Source organism: Protopterus annectens, chromosome 8.part0 (assembly GCF_019279795.1).
Source record: "Protopterus annectens isolate FY-2018-M chromosome 8.part0, PAN1.0, whole genome shotgun sequence".
Taxonomy (NCBI): domain Eukaryota; kingdom Metazoa; phylum Chordata; order Ceratodontiformes; family Protopteridae; genus Protopterus; species Protopterus annectens.
The window spans coordinates 579,879,656-579,902,155 of record NC_056741.1 but is presented as its reverse complement, the minus strand read 5'-3'; the positions used below and the strand labels follow the sequence as shown (position 1 = coordinate 579,902,155).

The 22,500-nt window shown below is 38.0% G+C and overlaps 1 protein-coding gene across 1 annotated transcript in view; it reads left to right on the top strand.

Moving 5' to 3' along the window:
* Positions 1-22,500, top strand: part of ZBTB7B (zinc finger and BTB domain containing 7B) — a 743,831-nt gene that overhangs the window by 404,741 nt on the left and 316,590 nt on the right. The window lies entirely within an intron of this gene.

Here is a 22,500-nt window from a genome sequence, read left to right as displayed (position 1 = left end):
TTTCCAGACTAAATAATTTCCCCTCTTCCTCAGCTCCCTTTTACAATAAGGAACAAGCAATTTAAGCAGCAAGGAGCTGGTAGTTAGGGCTTTAAGAGCAATGAAAAGGAGGATCAGTAGAGAAAGAAAAAGCCCCAAAAAGTGAAAGATAGTCCTCACAGTCTCCCCGACTGTCTGCCTTTTCAGGTTCCTAACCCCCACCCTGGCAACCTTTCCATATCTCTGAGACTTCATCTTCCCTTGCAGCATCACATTGTTTCAGATAGCTGGGTTCTGAATGTAATTCAACAAGGGTACATGTAGCAGTGGGAATCCTTACTTCCTTGCCCAGGGACTCCCATTTGTCCAGGGAACCAGATGTTTCTTGTTCCTCCTATTTTGTACCATATGCTGTCACTGGGAATCATAGAACCTGTAGCTCTCAATATCTAAGACAAATGTTTTTATTCAAAATAGAAGGATTCCAGAGGCCTGTGCTGGAGCTTTCTTTTCTAAACCTTTTTGCATAGATTTCAAAGATCTGATTTCCCATCTAGCTTTCATGGTAAAGCTGGATCTAAAGGATGCCTATCATCACATTCCTGCTGCCAGGCATTTGGATGTGCTATATCTGTCTTACATTAATCAGTTCTCTGTTTTACCCTTTGGACTGTCCATTGCATCAAGGATATTCATAAAATGCTTGCTCCAATCTTTCCTTATTGCACACTTCAAGGCATTTCCATTTTTCCAGATTTGGATGATTGTCTTATCTTTGCAGACTCTTTTTCTAGCTGTCAAGAATCTTTAGCAACTGTTCAGGAATTTCTCTGTGATTTCAGATGAACTTTCAGAAGTCTTCTCTCATCCCTTCTCACAAAATATTTTTCCTGGAATGTTTGTTGGACTATGTCTTGGGAGAAGCTTTTTTTTTCCTCCAGGCAAAATAGACCTGTTTCAACAGTTGTTCTTGAGTTTTCCACTCAAAACCAGGCATCTGCTAAGGAGGTTCTCAGGATTCAGGGGAACATGGCATCCATGATTATCATGCTTTCCCTTGTCAGACTGCACAAGAGGAAAATGCAGTAGTACCTGAGATTGGTCTGAACTTGGTATCTATACCCCTTGTCCTTTCAGATTCCAGTCACGGAATTTGTAAAGTGGGAGACTAGATAGTGGGTAGACCAGACAGCTTGCAGTCCAAGTGTTCCATTCTCCCTTTTAGCCACCACCAGTCATTTACCACAGACATCTCGGACTTGTCATGGGGCACAGTCTCAAAAGGGGTAAAAGTACAAGTTTTTTGGAATCCTGTAGGCAGAACAGAAGACACAAATACAAGAGAGAGATGTTGGCAGTTATCAAAATTTGTTAGGCCCTGAATTATCTCTGCTCTCCAGGACTTCTGAAGGTGTACACAGACAGTACCAGAGTGAGATGGTGCATAAACAAACAGGGGGCACAACCCAGCTACATTTGAGTCTTCAGATTTCTTGCATTCTGAAAGAGTAAAACTTCATTGCAGATAAGCTTAGCAGGACTAGGACAGACTCCCCCACAGATGGAAACATCATCCTGGGGTCTTTCAAGAATTGATCAGACTGGGGGTACCACCTTAAGTAGATCTGTTTGCCATCCTTCAGAACAGATAACTAAAGAAATTCTGCTTCAGGCCTCCTTCCAAACAGGCCTGGAAGACGGATGCTTTCTCATTCCATATGGAAGGGTGTTCCCATATGCTTTTCTACTCTTTCCACTGATATCCACTGTCTTCTAAAGATCCAGGATGATTCACCAAAATTTGTGGTGTTGACTCCATTTTGGCCATGGCAACAGTGGCACTCCTTTTCAGTTTGGCCAAGGGCAATTATCATTAGCTTCCCCAAAGACTGTACATACTCACACAAGACTGGGAGTTGAAAACTCTCCAGTCCAGAAACTCTTCAGCTAATTATGTGGATAATAGTATATTGATGTCTTTTAGGCACCTTTTTTCTGAAAACATGCAGCAGGTACTAAAGAAGGTGGGAAAAATAGTGTTAGAAAATCATATATGACTAAATGGAAAAAAAAAAGTTCTAGTTGGTGCCGGTCAAAGAGCCAGGATCCTATTTAGGCCCAGCTGCCTCTGGTTCTTGATTATTTGTGTGGGTTCCTGTCTAGTGGCCTTTTTTATTCCTCGATCAAGGTATATTTGTCGGCCATTTTTCGTTGTTTGCCCTTGGATATTCTTTCTAATAATACTCAAATTAAACAGTTTTTGAAAGGGGCATTACAAACTCTTCCATTTAGGAAACAAACTGCTCTTCCTTGGATTCTGAATTTTGTGCTCAAGAAGCTTACTCAGTCTCTATTTGAACCAACTCCTGAGGTTGAACTTGAGGTTCATAACCTGAAAGACTGATCTATTGTCATTTTCATTCATTCCTCATCTGTTGGGTCCAGATCCGACTTGATCTCTTCTTCCAGCTCATGGAACACTGAAACTCTTAAGCTCTTCCCTATATCCATAATACCCTAGTCACCTAACATACCTCAGATCTTGTTTGCTGGCCTAGCATTCTGACGTGGTTGCTGAAAACTCCTGAATGAGCTTTAAATTGTTTTAGTAAGTTAGCTTAATTTCTATTCAAATGTTCTGATATTCTTGCAGTTTTTCCTTCCTATAAAAAAGTTACTGTTAAGTCTCTTTCTAGTTTACTCTTAAGAGTATATCTTAAATACTATTGTTGGAATTCTGTATAGTACTTTACTTTTTTCCTTCTCTTTTCTAATCCTTTCTTTTCTTGACTGGGGAAAAAAAAGGATTTTTCTAATTAATTTCCTTTAGTTGTTTTACTGTCTGACAACCTTTAGTTTTTAAAAATGTGTGGCCTGGAGCCACAAAATATCCAACTCAGATGCACACTCAAAGTATGTCTATTGTTTAGGCCCATCCCATCTTGACTCTGACTGTGATATTTGCAAAGGGTTTAATTCCTGTGCCTTAATCAATAGGAAAAATAAACTAATTGTTAGGGGATTGCTTCCCTCCAAACATGCTTCCACAGCCACTGGAGCTCAACCCCCCAAAAGAGTAGATAAAATGGAGATTCTCACACTAAAGAATCACAGACAAGATCTCCTGATACATCATCGAGTACTACTAAATCTTGTTATCTGACCCTTCTCTTAAAATAGCTAAAAAGTTGAATGTGATGGCTTTGGATCTGAAACCTAGATCTGATAAATCTCCACAGATCCATTCACCCCTTTTTATGGATTCAGTCTCCCTTTCTGGCACAGTCTGTTAGGCATCATTCAAGACAATAATGTGGAAAGGATGATGAGGAAGTTCCTCAGGACACAGATATAAATGGGAGTTCTTCCAGCTCTGACCCCATCTGGTCTGGAGATCATTGGTAGTACTATTCCTCTGTTATTAGCTCCTTGTCCAATCTGACCTTCGGTTTCAGAGCCATTGGATCTCAAAGTCCTGGAGTCATCTGTCTTGGATCCAAAGATGTTGGCATCTTCAACTCCAGTGGTGTCTCTAAGTACTCTAGCACTGAGTACTTCGAGCCATAGCATTGGCGCTGGGATGTTGGACTTGACTCTGAAGTTGTCAGAGCTGCCTGTGCCCCTCGGAGCATTGGTGTTGGATAGCTTGGCTCCAACTCCTTCCCTGAGTAGTTTGCCTTAGGGGTGAAGAGAACCAATGGTTCATAAGCTGCCTTATCAGATATGTCAGTGTCCTTTTCTCCAAGACATTCTGCCTTCAAGGTAGTGGATAGAGCTTTCTCTGTTTGTAGAATTCAGACTACTCTTCCTTTCTCAACTCTGCAGTCCAATTCGATTCTGCATCCAGAGCCTCAGCCCAACAGTTCCACTAGGACAGCTAGCCTGTAACAGTCTCCAGAGAACCCAGCAGGGTGTATTAATCTCTTCTGACACTTCCCCTAGTGCATCCTACCAAAGAAGTCCCTAGGAAGAGGAAGTACAAAAGGATGCACTTAGATTGTTTGCAAGTGTGTGTCACACAGGGCACTGTCTTTGATGAAGGGGTAGGCGTCCTCCAGATCACCAGCTGATGACATCTCATTTGGAGATATCTTAGAACTCCTGAAACAAAGGTCTGGTTGGTCCCTCAATAACCCTTCCCAAGAAGAGTTCATGTTCCTGGAAGTCTTTGATGCTGGCCCATCTACTTCCTGGGTGATTCCTTCCACTGATGAGTTCATTGACTTGGTCTCTCAACAGGTGTGGAAGGAGCCTGACATGACTGATCCTATCCTTAAGAGACCAGATAGGATCCTGGCACCACCTAAGGACAGAACATATTGGAGTAAAGGAGTATCCATTGATGCCATGGTCATAGTGGTGGCCACAAAGAAAGAACTGGCAGAACAGAGTTCCTCTGTCCACCCACCCTAACAGGGAACTTAGGCTGTTGGACAGATTTGTAAAGCATGTTTATGCTTCAGCAACCTTATCTCTTAGGTCACTGAATTATTTGGCACATTTTATGAGACTTTAGAGGGATTTGATTAAAGAACTTTCTAAATCCCTCTCTGGGACCACATCCTCCGAGGTAAAGAACAATATCTCCTTACAGTAGGCTGCGTTTCAGTCCATTTCAAAGTCATCCATGAGGCTTATCTCACATGTGGCTGAAGGTACCTCATGGTCAGCAGGTTCAGGCATTTCCATCAGAAGACATGCCTGGATCTTCCTTCATCAGTGCTTTTTATGATGGAAGTTCCTTATTTGGCCCCAGAGTTAAAGATGCACTCTCTAGGTGTGAGCAAGAAGGAAAAACACTGTCTTCTGTGGACGTACATTTTTCAACCCCTCAACAGACCTTTTCTAGAAACCAATGAGGCGGGAAGAAAATGTGATTCAAAAAAATCCCAGGGGCCCTTCCAAGAGCCACATGGAGACAGTTCCCCCAGGGGCAGAAGGAGAACTGTAATGGAATACACCATCTCCATGGCAGAGAGTTCCCCCAGGGGCAGAAGGAGAACTGTAATGGAATACACCATCTCCATGGCAGAGGTGGTCTGCATAAATGGGGATCTATGGCCATTTTCTCCGATAGATCCTATCAACCCTCCTAAAAGAAGGCCCAACTGTTTCTCTCTGGAGGCAACCAGAGGTTGTTTATCTCTGCACCACAGAGCCTGGCTAGAAAATACAAAAGATTCATGGGTGCGGAGGATAATATCCAGAAGTTATATAATATCATGTTCCCATCCACCCCCACTAATATTAAACAAAATCCCCAATGTTCCACTCAATCAGAGGGAAGCAACAGCACTAAAAATAAACAAGCTGCTTGAAAAAAGAGAGTAATCCAAGAGGCCCCCCAGATCAGAAAGAGTCCAGAACTCATTCAAAATTCTTTTTAGTGCCAAAGAAAACTGGGGACTGGAGACCAATCTAGGATCTCTGCAAACTAACTCAATCAGTTCAGTATAAAAAGCTCTGGATGGTCATGGTTCAGTCCATTCTGCCTTTCCTTCACAAGGACAACTGGATGCACTCAATAGATATGCAGGATGCATACTATCATATAAAAAGGAAAAGACAGTCCAGGAGATAGCTATACTTCCTGCTGGGAGTCATTCATTACCAATTCAGAGATCTGCCCTTTGATCTCACCACAGCCCCTAGGGTGTTTACCAAGTGTATGGCAGTAGTTGCAGCTCACTTGAGACTGCAGGGATTCTGGATGTTTTCATATCTGGATGACTGACTCAAAAGTGCTCTGACCAGACATCATCTAATTCAAGCTTGGGACTACTTACTCCAGCTATGGTCTCATCTGGGGATTTCTGTCATTTACAACAAATCTCAACTTGAACTAACTCAGATTTTGGAATTCATAGGTGCTCTGTTTAATACGGTCACTCCCAATAGTTTTTGTCCCTTTGTCCTAGGTTCAAACAATTGAGTTCCAGGTCAAATGATCATTCAAAGTTCTTCTCTTTCTGCTCATCTAATCATCCAAGCTTTGGGATCCATGTCAGCAGCAGTTACTTTAGTACTGCTAGCAAGGGACCATATGAGGATCCTACATTGAACATTCGCAGTTCTTTTCTCCAACAACCATTATTCAGCCAAGTCAAAATAACACAACCTTGCAAAAATTACTTTCTGTGGTGGATCTATTCCAATGAAATATAAGAAGGTCATCCCTTTGTTCTCCCTCAACCCAAGACCACAGTTACTACAGATGCTTTTCAGATTGGGTGGGAGGACATTCCTTGGGAAGAATAGTCCAAGGCACATGGTCTCCCAAAGAGTCCAACTCGCATATCAATATCCTGGAAATTAGAGCTGTCCTCCTAGCATTGCAGGGATTCCAAGACACTCTTCCCAACCGGTACTGTTGTGATTCAAACAAACAATATGTCAGTAGGCTGGTACATCAACAAACAAGGAGGAACCAGGTCATACCCTCTTTGTTGAGAAGCTATGAGAGTATGGCAATGGGCTATCATATCCAATTGCTTTCTGATAGCAACACACATCCCAGGAAAGTCCAACCTAATTGCAGACAAGTTAAACACGCCTATTCTCATGCCTCATGAGTGGTCTTTCAACATGAATGTGGCAGAGAGAATTTTACATCGATGTGGCCAGCCATGCTGTTATCTGTTTGCATCTTTCCTCAACAAAAGTGCAGCTGGTTCTTAGCCCTGATCCCTCCAGTGGGGGAGTTCCCGAGAGATGCTGTCTATCATGTTTGGCCCTGTGGTGTCCTTTATGCTTACCCCAATACACCTCATTCCCAAATTTCTCCAGAAAGCATCTCGACTGAAGGGCATAGCATTGCACCTTACTGGCCTTGTCAGATCTGGTTTCTCTTCCTTTGGTCTCATCTTGTACACCGCCTTGGAGTCTGGATCCAACTCCAGACCTGCTTTCTCACCTAACAGACATGACTCATCTGGACATTTCAGGCCTCAAGTTGGCCACATGGTTTCTCCACTTCCATTAATTGCTAGGCACTTCAGGCCCTCCTCACCTGTCCATCAAATTCTTTTATCATCCCACAAAGCTTCTACTAGAAAAGTTTACAAAAGTAAATGGAAGAGATTTGATTTTGGGCCAATAAAAAGAATTGAGACTCTTTTTCATTTTCAATTTCTAAGGTTCTTGATTTTTTTAGCTACAATTTTCAGTAAAGGAGTTAGTTCCTCAACTGTAACAGCAGCCATTTCTAATTTTCATGTAGGAGTAAATAATTCAACTGTAGCATCTTCCAAGCTTTGCAAAACCTTTCTCAGAGGAAAATATCTACTTAGGCTTCTATTAAAGGATCCTGATCCTCCTTGTGATTTAAATATTTTTTACAGACCATGACCCAACATCCTTTTGATCCATCAGCTAAGTGTGAACTGAAAGTTTTGACCTTGAAAACTGTCTTCATAGTTGCTATTACTTCTGCCAGAAGGGTATCGGAACTACAGGCTCTGTCGTCTAAACCTCTTTATTTGATTTTTCACAAGGATGGAGTATCTTTACAGACCAATCCTTCCTCTCTACCTAGGGTGGTATCAGAATTCAATATTAATCAGGTTATCAACCTTTCAGTCTTTTTTCCAAATTTCTCAAGTAAAGGAGAATATATGTTACACCTATTGAATGTCTACAGACAGTTATGTTTCAGTCTTCACAGAACCAAAAATTTGAGGAAATCTGAACAATTGTTTCTTTTTCTGAATCAAAATTAGGCAAACTAGTTTCTAAAGTGACTTTAGCCAAGTGGTTGTATTACTTTTGGGTACGAAAAAGTGTGTTTGCCTTTACCAAAATCACCAAAAACCCATTCCATCAGATCTGTAGTAACTGCTTCAGCCTTTTTGTCTAGAACTTCCTTGGATGATATTTATGCAGCTCCAATTTAGCCTAACCCTCATATCTTTATTGTTTATTGCAAATTGGATCCAGTCTCTAGGGGAAGAGCTGCCTTTGGCTCAGCTGTGCTCAGGAATATCCTTTCATAGAGTCCTCCCAGGAGATAGGGAGCTGGGGACTTTGTCTCAACAATTGAGGAAGGAATGAATGAAAATAACTACATCATACAAAAACATTATGCCCTTATCATAACATTCCATCTGTGTTGTCCATGTTCATTCTTCTTCAACTTCCCTCCTTGCTTTACTCTTGGAAAGATTGAAGGATGCTGCAGAAGCAGCTGTTCTTTTGTTTGAGTCACAGATTCTGTTATGTCATAACTACTTTGTAGGTCTGTGGATCACAAACAAGATCGGAGGTATGTTAGCTGACTAGAGCATTATGGTTACAGGGAGGTGCTCAAAGAGTTTCAGTGTTCCATGAGCTGGAAGAAGTGGCCGAGTTGAATCCAAGGAACTAATCCAAACCCAACAGCTGAGAAAGAATGAAAATGGACAACACAGATGGAACATTATGGTGAGTACGTAAGTTTTTTTAGTTATTCTCTAACATCTGCTAAGAGAGTATATGAATTACAACCTTTTATGTAAGTCAACCCTACTTTGTGCTCCACAGGGGCAGTTTTGAGAAAAGGATCCTACCCTTAGGCCTAAAATCATCTCAGAGTGTACTGTAAGCCATGCTATCAATCTCCTCAGTTTTCTTTCCTGAACCTAAAGAGCAAAGGGAAAAATCCATTACATTCTAGATATCCACAGACAATTCAGTAACCTAGGCAAGACTCAAACTTTCAGGAAAGCTGTTCAGCTGTTTGTCTTCTATGAAAGTAAAAAAGAACAACCAGTTTCAAAACAGAGCAATAAGAGGTAGTTGTCTCATGCTGTTGTCATTTGTCATAATCATCATAATAAGCCAGTTCCAGGCAAGGTTATAGCCCATTACACAAGGGGTTTGGCTTCTTTGGTAGCTTTCTGGAAAGGGTTGGATGCTAGAAGTATTCTAGAGGCAGCAGCAGGGTTCCCTGTATTCAATTTTACAAAGCATTACAAACAGGGTTCCTTTTCCAGCTCTAGAACAGGCTTTACTAAGATCATTCTCTCAGGGCTCTTGGAGTCTTAATTTATTAGCCATCTATTTTTTTTTTCTTTTTACTTCCCTAAACTATGGTAATCTACCCATATAGCTTAGGCTACTGCAACAGTGGTCTGTGTTTGAATATAATACAGTTTTGTAGGTAAAACTTACCATAACAGTATATGTTTTAATAGATCACTGTTGCTGTAGCCTCCCTTCCCTACAGCCCCCATTTTTTCTTGATACTTCTTTGGCATTGCCAGGCTGTGGATTTCTCCATCTCTTTTTGTATGTAATTACTGTTTGGCTTGTTTTTCTTTGCATTGTCTACGGTGTTCTTGCCTCCCTCCTGCACAGAAAATATTCTCAAGCTTTTTTGCACTCCAACTGTTCTTTTAGTATTTACTCAAGCTCCTGACATAGTGAGTGAAAGGCACCCTTAGCTTTGTGTTGCTGGCAGGCTGCAGTTGGGATAGGACACGTAGCTTAGACTACTGCAGCAATGATCTATTAGAGCATCTACTTTTATGGTAAGGTTTACTTACACAATTATACTATCCATTGTATTATAAATTTAAGTGCTGAAGCCAACGCATACATTTCTATAACACGCATATATATATAAACACTGTCCTAAGTTCCTGTACTTTACATATGCTGTCTTTATTTTGATGCAGAAGAATGGAGCTATTTTTTTTTCTTTGTGAGTTTTCTTTGGACACAAAGATGCTGTTTGAATTACACATAATATTTTAGATAATATGATTTGATATCTCTAATTCTCAATGGCAATAGGAAATGAAAATCATATGCTTAATTAATAACTAATAAGTAAAATATGAGAGGGTACAAATGCAACAGTGGCAGGCTGGCAGATTATAGCCAGTACAGGCTCCTACTTTGTTTATTAATGTGCCTGTAAAAATAGAATGGTTTGTCTGTGACCTTTTTATCTTTTGTTTTGGATGCTAGTTGGGATATTTTGACCGAAACATACATGTCCACAGCTAATGTGGTTTGGCTTAAATGGCCTGAATGTAACCATAAATATGTTAAAAAACATAAAAAGACATGGATATTCAAAAGCAATGTAGCTGAAAAACACAAAGCCCTTAACGGGTCATTTGCATATATCCCCTGGCCTCCTTTGCAGGAGATTTAAGGTCTCACACAGTAAAAACTGTAGCTTGGCTGGGTTTTTCTTACAGTGTTTATGCATACATACATATACCTATATAATTGCATGTGTGAGAGTAGTATGTTTAGTCGAACATTCAAATAATTAGCCATGAAGCTGCATATTTGGTAGAATAATCATCTTCTGTGCAGGAATACCTTTTGGTGTTTAATGCTGAATGCCCTTTTGTGGTGGTTAGGTGACTTTGGAGGTGGTATAGTAAGTGGGGTCAGAGTGAACTTGAGCTCGAAACAATTGTTTGTGTGTGAGAATATGAATAGAATATGAATATATATATATATATATATATATATATATATATATATATATTTATATATATGTATGTATATCAACACATACACACTCTCTCTCTCTCTCTCTCTATATATATATATATGTATATATGGATCTAGGACTATTGAACGAAAGTTCAGTAGTCCGAATCCTCCATCACTGAACACACTTTAATGAAAGCGCTTTCACCGAAAAAGCACTTTCGTTAAAGTGTGTTAAAAAAAAAAACAATACATCTACTTTTATGCAGGGGGGCAAGCCCCCCTGCACCCCGCCATGTGGGGGGCTGTGCCCCCCCACACCCCTACTTTAATATTCTCACTCCGAGATTACACTACAGTGAGGAAAAGGGAGTATTCCCTTATCCGCACCATAGTACGATCTCCGCAACAGGCATACTTATGCGAAAGTGCTTCTTCGGTGAAAAGCACTTTCATGTTAGTATGCCCAGCCGATAATCGGGGATCAGTACAGATCCCATATATATATATATATATATATATATATATATATATATATATATATATATGTATATATATAGAGAGAGAGATAGATATATAGTTGTTTATGATCATTAACACAGGGCTGGCTGTTACATTTGAAGTTCCAGTGCCAGGTTAAAAAAAAAAAAAAGAATGTAACCACTTAATAGTCGACATTTTGTGTTTGAATGTTTGATAGACAGTGTCTTGAATGCTCAGTGGTTGGGATATAAACATCTGTATGCATATGTGCAAATGTGAGTAAATGACTTATAAATCTGTGGTATTTTGTGAACATTCAAAACATTGTATTACATCACAAATGAATATGCCAGCTGCAGATATGAGATCTCAGTTCTCTTCAAAAATTCAGTCCTTGTTCGTATTTTAATTTCATTTATTGCAGACGTCTTGTTCACTGCACTCTCTTTATTTTGAACATATGCTTCCTTACTAGGTTAAAGCAAAACATGCATATTTTCTGCTTGGAACTAGGCTGCATTTTTGCAAGTTGGACCCAGCTTTTCTGGTAGAACTTGTCCCATAACAGATGGAGTAAACCTAGGCCTGTGTGCATAAGATGAACATCTTAATGACAGTCATTTTATTTAATTCAAGAACAAAAGGTGCAGTCTGCCTAGAGGTGAATCTGTGTATCAAAAGTATCCCCTCCCCCACAACACCACAGCGAGCACACACACACACACACACACACACACACACACACACACATCCAAACTCACTCACTCTCATACACACAGAGCTGACTGACATCTGCAAAAAGCCATTTCATCGTTGTGACATTTTACAAAATAAGGGTTCAAAATGTCTAAGAAATGTTGAAGTTAATTTTAATAACTGGAAAGGATAGACGTGGTGTTGTCTTTTTATTTTATCAAATATTTGATGTATATGCACAGTCAGGGAATGAGGAAGTAAGGTATAGAAATTTGTAGTTACACAAAAAAATGGTTATTTATTTATTTATTTTACATTTGTTAACTGGTATGCTCCGACTGGACGAGGTCCATTTTCAGCAGAGGCCCGGGGAGAAAAACTCCACTTAATTCAAAACAACAAATAACAACAATAATGATATTATACATAGTGTAAAAAAAGCATTTGTTATATTTGAGAAAGATAACGAAGCTACATTAAAACATTACTTTAAATCAACATTTGGAATCATACTGCTACCTTAGTTGCATAGCAAGTTTATTTTTGATATAACCACAATTTCAAGGATAGTATGCCCAACAAAGCCAAAATCAAGTAAAGAAAGGCACACAAGTGGAGAGACAGCACAATGTATTTGAAAAAGGCTTTATTCCACACAAAAATGTTTGTGTGGAATAAAGCCTTTTTCGAATACATTGTGCTGTCTCTCCACTTGTGTGCCTTTCTTTACTTATTTTTGATGTGTCAGACCAGCAGACTGTTATAAAGTTAACCGCAAAAATATGACAGTAGCAGTTTGTAGTCTTAAAGCATTTATTGTAAAAAATGTAGTATGTCTGAAGAACACATAATTTACAAGCAGTTTTGCCTTAAGAAGATTTTATTTATTTATTGCATTTGTTTACCGGGATAAGTCCACTGGGCCTAAAAGAGCCCATTTTCAGTGGAGGCCCGGGGAGAAAAGCTTCAACGAGATACAGAAAAAATAAAAACATTAATCAGTACAGAAGCAGAAACAGTGTTACAGATAGTAAATATAGTAACATATGCAGAATATATACATAAAAGCAGGAATCTAGTTTGTTTGATTACAGCAGTATATACAGAAAATATACATTGAAGCAGAATTCAATCAGTTCAATCAGATTGATATAAACAGAGATCAGTATTATTGTACCAGAATCAACAAGTGAAGATAAAAATAAATATGGAGAAAATATCATCAGTCACTAGTAGCAAAAGACATAGGAGTTTAGTCATCATGTAAGGAGAGTGAAGAGGTTAGGTTACAGAGCAAGAACATAGCCAAGAAGAGTTGAGATGATTTTTCAGCATTTGTTTGAAGGTGGTGGTGCTGCCTGTGTTTTTTATAGAAGGCGGAAGTGAGTTCCATAGTTTGGCGAAGGTGAAGGCATAGAGGCGTTGACCAGCAGGTAAGGTGGGTTTATCTACTTTTAGAAGTAGATGATTTTCAGATCTTAGATACCTGCTGGAATGGTATTTGGCAAGTAGAGTTGAGAGAGCAGGACAGTCTGTGGGTCTGTAGATTATTTTGTGCACAGTAGTTAGTTGGGTGAATGAGAGATGGTGGGGGAGTTCCAGCCACCCTAAATTGTTTCAGTGAATTACAATGGTGGGATGAGAATGTGGCCTTGGTGGCAAATTTTGCTATTCTGTTGTAACACATAGCAAGTTTGGATTTTGTAGAATTTTGGATATTAGTGAGGAGAGGGGCAACATAAAGGAGAGAGGGTAATAAAAAGGTAGTTGCAAGGGTTTGTTTAGTAGAGAAGCTAAGAAAGTGTTGGTGCCTGTAGAGCATACCAAGCTTTTGGTGTGTTTTTTTGATGTTATTGTTTATGTGTAGGTCAAAGTTAAGGTTTTCATCTATAATAATGCCTAGTAATTTAGTGTGTGTGACAACTTCTATAGTGGTATTGTCTTGGGCTTGTATAGTGAAGAGTTTTTTTTATCAAATGGAGTGGTTTTCCTAGGAGTAAAAATTACTAGTTTAGTAGTTTTTTTTTGGATTTAGGGCAAGATGATTGTTAAGCATCCAAGATTCAGTAGATGTGAGGGCATTCTGGGTAATTTGCTGGAGTTCAGAGCTGGAATTTGCAGTGCATATTATTGTAGAGTCATCAGCATACTGGATTACTGAGCATTGTGGGAGAGTGGTGTGAAAGTTGTTAATAAAGCTGCTGAATAAGAGAGGACCAAGTATGGAGCCTTGGGTTACCCCTGTGGATGTACTGAGGAAGGAAGAGAAGACTGTTGCCATTTGGTAGATTGCTGCCTATTGGAGAGGTAGCTGTTGTACCATTGTAGGGTAGGGGGAAAAATGTAGAAGGTGGATAGTTTAGAGAGTAGGATAGTGTAGGAAATGGTATCAAAAGCTTTGGAGCGGTCAAGGAAAAGTGAAGCAATTATTTTACCAGAATCCCGTGCCCGGTTAACTGTATCAAGGAAGGATAGGAGGGCAGTAGTGGTGCTGTGTCCTTGTCTGAAACCATGCTGAGTGGGTGATAAAATTTGATTTTCATGCAGGTGGTTGAGGAGTTGGACATGGATGCATTTTTACAGTATTTTAGAGAGGGGTGAGAGAATTGCTAAGGGTCGAAAGTTTGTGGTGTCTGTGTTGGTGCCACCTTTGTGTAAGGGAAGAATGAATGCTTTTTTCCAGATGTCTGGGACAAGAGATTCTTTAATTGATCTGTTAATGAGTATGCTGATGGGATAAGCTATAGAGTTTGCTGCTAGCTGCAGGAAGTGTGGGGGTAGATTGTCAGGGGCCAGGGTACAGGGTTTTAGTTTAAATAAAAGTTTTTTTATTGTGCTGGTGGGTATGGGGGAGAATTTTAGGTTAGGGTTAAGGGTAGACTTGTTTTCTGGGATGATTTGGTCATCAGCTGTCTTGGTGGTAGTGCTGTTAACTGTAGGAAAGGTGGTGGTTAGGTTAGCTATGGTGTCAATGAAGTAGGAATTGAAAAGGGTAGCAAGTTCAATGGGAGTTTTTTGTGGGTCAAGGGATGGATTGCTTTGAGAGCCTGGGTGTAATAGTTGGCTGATGGAAGACCAGAATTTTTGGGGATTATTTTTATGTTGGCCTTGTAGGTGGAAGTAGTGGTCTTTTTTATCAGTGGTTATTAGACGTTTTGCCTGGTTACGGAGTTGCTTGTAATGTAGTAGAGTCAAGGGGGTCTTTGTTTTTCTGCCATGATTTCCAGATTTTATCCCTTGTGGACATTACTTCTTTGGTGGATTTTGAGAGCCAGCATGCATGGTTATGTTGGCGGGTGGGTGCTTGCCTATTTCGGATGTCTAGAAATGCTGAGTTAAAGAATTCAACAGCCTCATTAAGTGGTAGGGATATGAAAGGTTTCCAGTTTACTTTAGCTAAGGTTTCATTAAATATGGATGATTGGAACTTAGTAAAATTTGCTAGATTTGTATTGGTGTTGGCCTATGGTTGGAGTAGTTTTGCATATGATATATGCTGGGTGGTGGTCACTAATGGTATTAGGTAGTATGCCTGCACTGATGACATTGAAAGGGTGGGATACTAATATTCAGTCTATTGTGGAGCCCCAGTTGGAATTTTGTGAGGTCTAGTGATGTCTTCAATTAGTTGGGAGAAATTGTAAAGATTTATGTTTTTTGAGGGGTTGTTGTGGCCTTTATCTAGCTAGTCAATATTTACATCACCTAGAATAATGGTTTCATTATCTATATTTTGGGAAGTCCAGGCAAGTATGTTTTCTAATATTGGTATGTTGTTTCCTGGGGGAATATAAAGAGCAACTATGCAAATGTTTTTATGGTTATTAAGTTTTAATATAGAGATTAGTATTTCGGCTGGGGAGAAGTTGCTATTTGTAGGCCTTTAATACAGTTATCATAATTGGCCTATGAACATAACAGTAGATTATTTTTATTTTGCTTTATAATTTATACATATTCAGTTTTAATACCATCTAAATGTCTAACCATCTGCAGTGCTTTGTTTTGCAAATTTCCAGTAAAACAATGTCAGCTGTGTCACAGCCATGAGTTTAAACCATGTTGCTGTCTACAGAAGAGCAGCTTATTAGCACATGTACTGTTTATTGCTTTAGACAGTCCTTTGAATCCTGCATTTTACAGAGGAAATGTACCAGAACCTGAATCACGATGAAAATCCCTCTTATAGACTATATTGCATAGGCCTTATCACATGTAGGATAAGATGTATAAAAGTAATAGTGTCAGAATAGTATTATTTCAAATTATAAAATCAGGACAAATGTATCAGACAACGAAAGAAAATGTTTGATTAGAAATTGTGTTTATTTCAGTTTTAAGTTGCATTTGTAAATTACCCCAGTAACACAGGTATAGCACTTGTACCTGAGGATGATGGCATGGACAGTGAAATTAATACGATAGCGGTAGTATAGTCTGTTGGCAACGGATTTGCTCATTCCAGTTGTTTAGGGTTTAGAGAGATTAAGGATTCAGCAATATCCATATTTAGGGGGACACAATAAGAAAAAATGCTTAAGATTATGGAATAAAAAGGCTTCTGCCATGGCAGATAAGGATATGTAGGAAAAAAAATTGCACAATCTGAGAAACTGGTAGCTCTTGTATACAGATATAGATAAAAAGATTCAAGCAGTGACAATGTTTTATTCCCTTTATTTTTCTTCAGAGGTCAGGAATATTTTTATCAACAAGAGGAGAAGTTGTAGACAATAATTAATAAACAGATGAAGGAATTTATTTGGGAGGGGAATAGGGCAAGAGTAAAGTGGAATATGTTGTTCCTTCCAATAGAAAAAGATGTTAAGACTCACATACGTAACAGAATCAGAAGTTTATAATTAAAAGTGGAAAGTGAGGATAACAATGAAGCGGGGGGGGGGGTCATGAAATAAGGAGAGAGTGTGAATATTTGAATGCATATCCATAACAAAAATGATAACAACAGTATAGAATACTTAATTCATAAAGTTACTAAGAACTAAGCCAACATGAGAATAGAGAAAGGAGATTTTTCCAAAAAAGGTGCATATTTGCTCATGTGAGTGTTCGAGGTTTTGATTTTTCGTTGTATTGACATAGACCCTAAAATATTGCATGATAACTATAAGAATCATTCAGAAGATGTTAGAAAAGATTCGGAAGTAAGACAATAAAATCAGTTTACAAAGGAACAATGGGAGGACAGATGTAAGGCTTGCAAGTAGGCAATAAAATCCAGAAGGTTTATGATTTTTGCTTGGAAGTGTTTGCATAGATATTTTTATACCCTAAGCATATTTCAAACAATTTTCCTCAGGAAGAAGGCATATTTTGGAGTTGTAAGTACTCCAAACCACACTATTTATTTTGAGTGCTTTCATCAGAGACAATGCTCCAACTTCATCAGACAAAAGAAAAGACAACAATTAACCACTTTATATACTTATAAGTGGATGCAGTTAAATCAATCACAAATTAGCCATCAGTAAATTACATTCACTAATTCATGTAGGGTTATAAAAACATCTAACTCCATTGTGGCAACAGTAAACAATTCAGCTAATACAATATATCTTCTCCATTTAAAATATGTATACTTAAAACTATACACAAAACATATCAGAAACCTATACATAAATACATGCATATAATAAAAATATATATGTTAAAGATTAAAAATTAACAAGGCATAATACCCCTTCAGCTAAAATACTAGGGAAGCTAAACACATAGTTGATACAAGTGTGGGTAATTATAAAGTAAAAAATTAAAACTTGAATGATTTTTACTTAATTATTCCTACATTTAAAAATGCATCTTATGTACATGAATATATATATATATATATATGTGTGTATGTGTGTGTGTGTGTGTGTGTGTGTGTGTGTGTGTGTGTGTGTGTGTGTGTGTGTGTGTGTGTGTGTGTGAATAAAAGACCAAAAAACATGGTCCAGTAGACAAGTATATATAAATGCAACCTTATGGTAAATATGACACTGACTGTAGGTAGGCAAACAAAGGCCAGTGTGACACTTACTGTAGAAAGGCATACAAAATATACTTAAACACTTAGTTAGAAAAACTGAAGTGCTGGTGCTCAAGCTATAGGCACTACCTAGCAAGTGCTTTAAGCTTTAAAAGGCATTTGATTGATACATATTCATTAAGGCCAGGAGGTATGTGGGCCAATGTGCGAACTTGCCACAAAAGCTCACATTCCTCAAGTTTAAGTTCCCATGGACCTCCTCATATATTATGTCCTAACTGTTGTATTACTGCAAACACACACTTGTGAGTGGGGTAATCTAAAATGTGTTTTGCCCGTGCATTTGTAGTAATCTGTTTGTGTATGCTGTACTGGTGTTCATATATCCTTTGTTTTATTTTTCTTCCAGTTTTGCTAATGTAGTATGATGCGCACCCCTTGCATAAGGCTACATAGACTACCCCTTTGGTGTCACAGTTAAATTTGCCTTCACTGTTGTATGCTCTATCCCTAATACAAAGTTTATTGCCCATCTTAAAAAATTTACACTGAGGGCAGCTACCACATTTTGCCATACCATACCAAAACTGCCCTTACATATTTTTCTCTGTTTCTCTAACAGGCATTTCATATTGGGTCCCCTCCTATACGTGAATCATGGGGCTGCTTCCAATATTTTATTAAGACCATTGTCTTCCAATATTATGGTCCAATTCTTAAGAAGAATGTCCCTAATGTTTTTGGAATCTGTAGAATAGGTAACAAGAAATCTTGTGCCTGCATCAAGTGTTGGGTTTGCCCTCTTTTGAATTGACTGTTCAAAAGATGTATTATGTACTGCTTCATAGCCTTTGTGTACAATAGGTCTAAAATACCCTAACAGACTTTTAGTATTTACCTCATGGAAGATGTGTTCAAGAAAACTTAGTGGGTACCCTCTCTTGAGGAACATAGATTTTAACAAATCACATTCTGTCATGTAATCATTGTCACTCAAAACCATCCTAGCAGCCCTACCTGTCCCTTGACCACCGCCTTCTTCTGATGGTAAGGATGGCTGCTTGAAAAATGTAAAAAAGCATTAGAGTAAGTGAGTTTACGATAGATGGTAGTCACATATCTACTATTCGCCCTATCTTTAAACAGATGTACGTCCAAAAAGTTAATGGAATCTATGCCCACTTGGAATGTAAATTCCAGAAATTCTGTTAAAGTGGTGATATCTGCAATAAAGGACTCTATACGGGTAGCCTCACCTTTCCAAATGAAACACATTTCATCCTGGTATCTTGTATACCAAACCACTTAATCTTTGAACATTATGTTGTTAAACAAAAAAACTCTCTTCCAATAGGCCATCACGCAATTGGCGAAACTGCTACCACAGGGTGAATCCATTGTAATACCTGTTTTCTGAAGAAAAAATTGCCCATTAAACCATAGGAAATGACTATGTCTAGAAGGGTTTCGATGACATAAATTTCTCCACCATCCATCCCTTTCATGAGCAAAAATTCTCTAACCCACTCAGTACCTAACACTTGTGGTATCACTGTGTAGAGATCTTTAATATCTACCATGAGGAAGATGAAATTCTCATTAAATTCTAAGTTGTTGATGTTCTCAAGGAAACTCCATGAGTTATGGCAGATATGTGGTTCAGTTTTTATATAAGGTTTTAACTTACTGTCTACAAATTTAACACTTGCATATGTAATAGACCCCCTCCCATTCACTAATGGGTCTGAACAGAGGGTTATTCAGGTCCTTGTGGATTTTAGGAGAACCAAAAAGTGTTGGTATAATAGGTGCTGGCATTGCCAAATACTGGTGTGTGTCAATGTCTACGCTCCCTTCTAGAAATAAATCATTAACAATGCTATTAATCCTCCTATAAGCGCCATTGACTTCATTAAGGCTGACATGCTCATAAACATCACTGTTTAGATAAACTTCCATTCGATTTATATATTCGGTTTAGTCCGTAAAGACCAGACCTCCGCCCTTGTCAGGCTTCATGACTCTGATGTTACATAAATTTAGCAAGTTAATGAAATCTAACTCATCAGAAGAAATATTCTTTTTAGCATTCATGCTGTTCGAATTGTTAGATAACATAGTTCTTAGATCCATCTCACAAACGTTTTCAAAGATAGCCAAAGACTCTTGAAGGGGAGAGTTAAATAAGCTAGACACTCTTAAGTTATTAGAGAGAGAAGAATTAACAGCCATAAGACATGTCAAGTTAAGTGTGCGTACAAATAATTTCGCATCAATGATAGTTTTGACTAAATCGGCCCTTCTGTCAGGTACAAAAGAGAGCCCCTTGGCAAACACATTTACCATGTCATTATTAATGTCAGGAGAAGTAAAATTAAAGATTTTAAAATCTCCTTCCAGACTTACAAGGATTTTTAAATTGTCCTGATTCATCTCCTTCGCTGATTCTGGCGTCTCCTCTGGTGTCCCTGGTTCCTGCTGTTCCGCCATTGATTGTGTTGGTTCCCCTGACGCTCCTGAAAACCCTGTTGATTATTCCTATTCACATTGTTGTTATTTGCAGCCTGTCTTTGTTGGCGGTTATTAGTTTGCTGCTGCTTATTCCTAATCCGCTCGCTACACCGTACTGAAGGTGTTTGTATGTCCGGTTCAATATTCTCTATGCTGGCAGCAGAATTCATGGGAATTCACCATAGGTTTACAGATTTCCGGGGATGGGAGATAAGCCAAACCCTTTGAATAATCATTGATGTCTCTTACAATTTTCTTCTTTTTAGTTTCAACATGTCTACTGGACCATGTTTTTTGGTCTTTTATTCACATACACACACACGCACACATATATATATATATATATATATATATATATATATATATATATATATATATTGATGTACATAAGTTGCATTTTATAAATGTAGGAATAGTTAAGTAAAAATCATTAAAATTTAAATTTTTACTTTATAATTACCCACACTTGTATCAACTATGTGTTTAGCTCCCCTAGTATTTTAGCTGAAGGGGTATTACACCTTGTTAATTTTTAATCTTTAACGTATATATTTTTATTATATGCATGTATTTATGTATAGGTTTCTGATATGTTTTGTATATGGTTTTAAGTATACATATTGTAAATGGAGAAGATATCTTGTATTAGTTGAATTGTTTACTTTTGCTACAGTGGAGTTAGATGTTTTTATAACCCTATATGAATTAGTGAATGTAATTTACTGATGGTTAATTTGTGATTGATTTAATTGCATCCACTTGTAAGTATATAAAGTGGTTAATTGTTGTCTTTTCTTTTGTCTGATGAAGTTGGAGCATTGTCTCACGAAAGCTCTCCCAATAAATAGTGTGGTTTGGAGTACTTACAGCCTGCTTGCTTTTTTGTCATTTTACCAGTTTGTTCTTTTTTGGAGTTCTTACATTTTGGAGTTGTGAGAGGGAAAAAAGAGCTAACTGGGAATTTTTTTTTTTGAGAGTGTAATGAGTTGGCAGATTTTTAAAACTTCCCTACTGAGTAATCTGTCCAAAATATGGGGGGAGCAAATGCCTGTAACTAAGGAAATTATTCTTTTGAGCTATGACACATGATCAGAATTGTCTAGACATAGTAAGGCCTTATTACATTTAATTCTGTTGACTGGAAAAAAGCAATTACTAGAAAATGGAAATCAAAGTCTATATCAACCAAATTTAAAGTATTGAGTATTGTAAACAAGATGAAAAACTGGAGGTATGACACTTAGGAAAGGAAAGGAGCAAATTGCGTAGCTATAAATGAAATTTGTGGGAACAAAACATGTAAAATAATGTAAAGGAGGAGGAGTGAGGTTTAAGCAGAAGGCAAGAAGTGAACAATTCACGTAATGTTTGACTGAATGACAGTTGTTATAATGGAAACAAACATATATGTAATATATAATGTATGTAAATGAAAAAAAAATAGTATGTTTTGCTTTCTTTTTCTATTAATGTATGAAAAAAGTGATAATTTAATAAAGGTGTTAAAAAAGAACAGCAGCTATCTGATCTCTGTTGAAGGGCAAAACACAAGTCCTATAAATGTAGATTGGTCTAGTCCTTGACAGTCAGTGTGACAGTGGCTTCATAGGGCCAACCAGGACAGATGCTGCCCCAGATTTGTAAAGGGTACTTGTGTAGCCTTCAAAGTTTTCCTGACTATCAGAGGAATTTGAGGTACATGGACTATACCACTTCTCCACCTGTGAAATTAGCATAATCTGTAGGTAAGGGAAGGATCATTCAAGTAGACACTGTCGCAATTTTCAGCTTGTCCAGACTTTAGGGGGTGTGAATAAAAGCAAAAAAAAATTACATTAATAAAAAGCATGTAACCCTGATTTTAGAAACAAATTAAGTGCAGCACTTTTTTGTGTCCTGTACATATGTCTTTATTGTGGTTCCTTACCTTTACTGCTTTGTAGAGTTTCTTAAATGCATTGTATTTATATTCGGATTTTATGTGAGTTCATCTGCCACCGTAACTTCATTCATAGCTAAAATTCTGTTATGACTTCACATTTTATTGTCGTAAGTACAAGAGATGTTGCTTTCACTGCACTGTTTGACCTAATTTAGGGATAATATGTTAAGGATGCACAAAATTGTCTTAAACTAAGATTTTATTATTAGAGAGGAGAACATTTCATACTATGAAATAAATTGTGATTATGTTTTTTGAAGAAGTTTCCCTGAGTATCTCAGCACTCTTTTCAGCTCTAGAAGAAATTGTACTTAATAAACCCGCTTTTAATAGAATTCACAAAACATGTTTTGTTATGAAGTACAATAATTCTCATGCCCATTAGTAGAATAGTCTCATTAACAAAATGCATGTTTTTACAGAGGAGTAGCTGCATTTAGATTTGTAATTGAATTTGTAGAGATTTCTATGA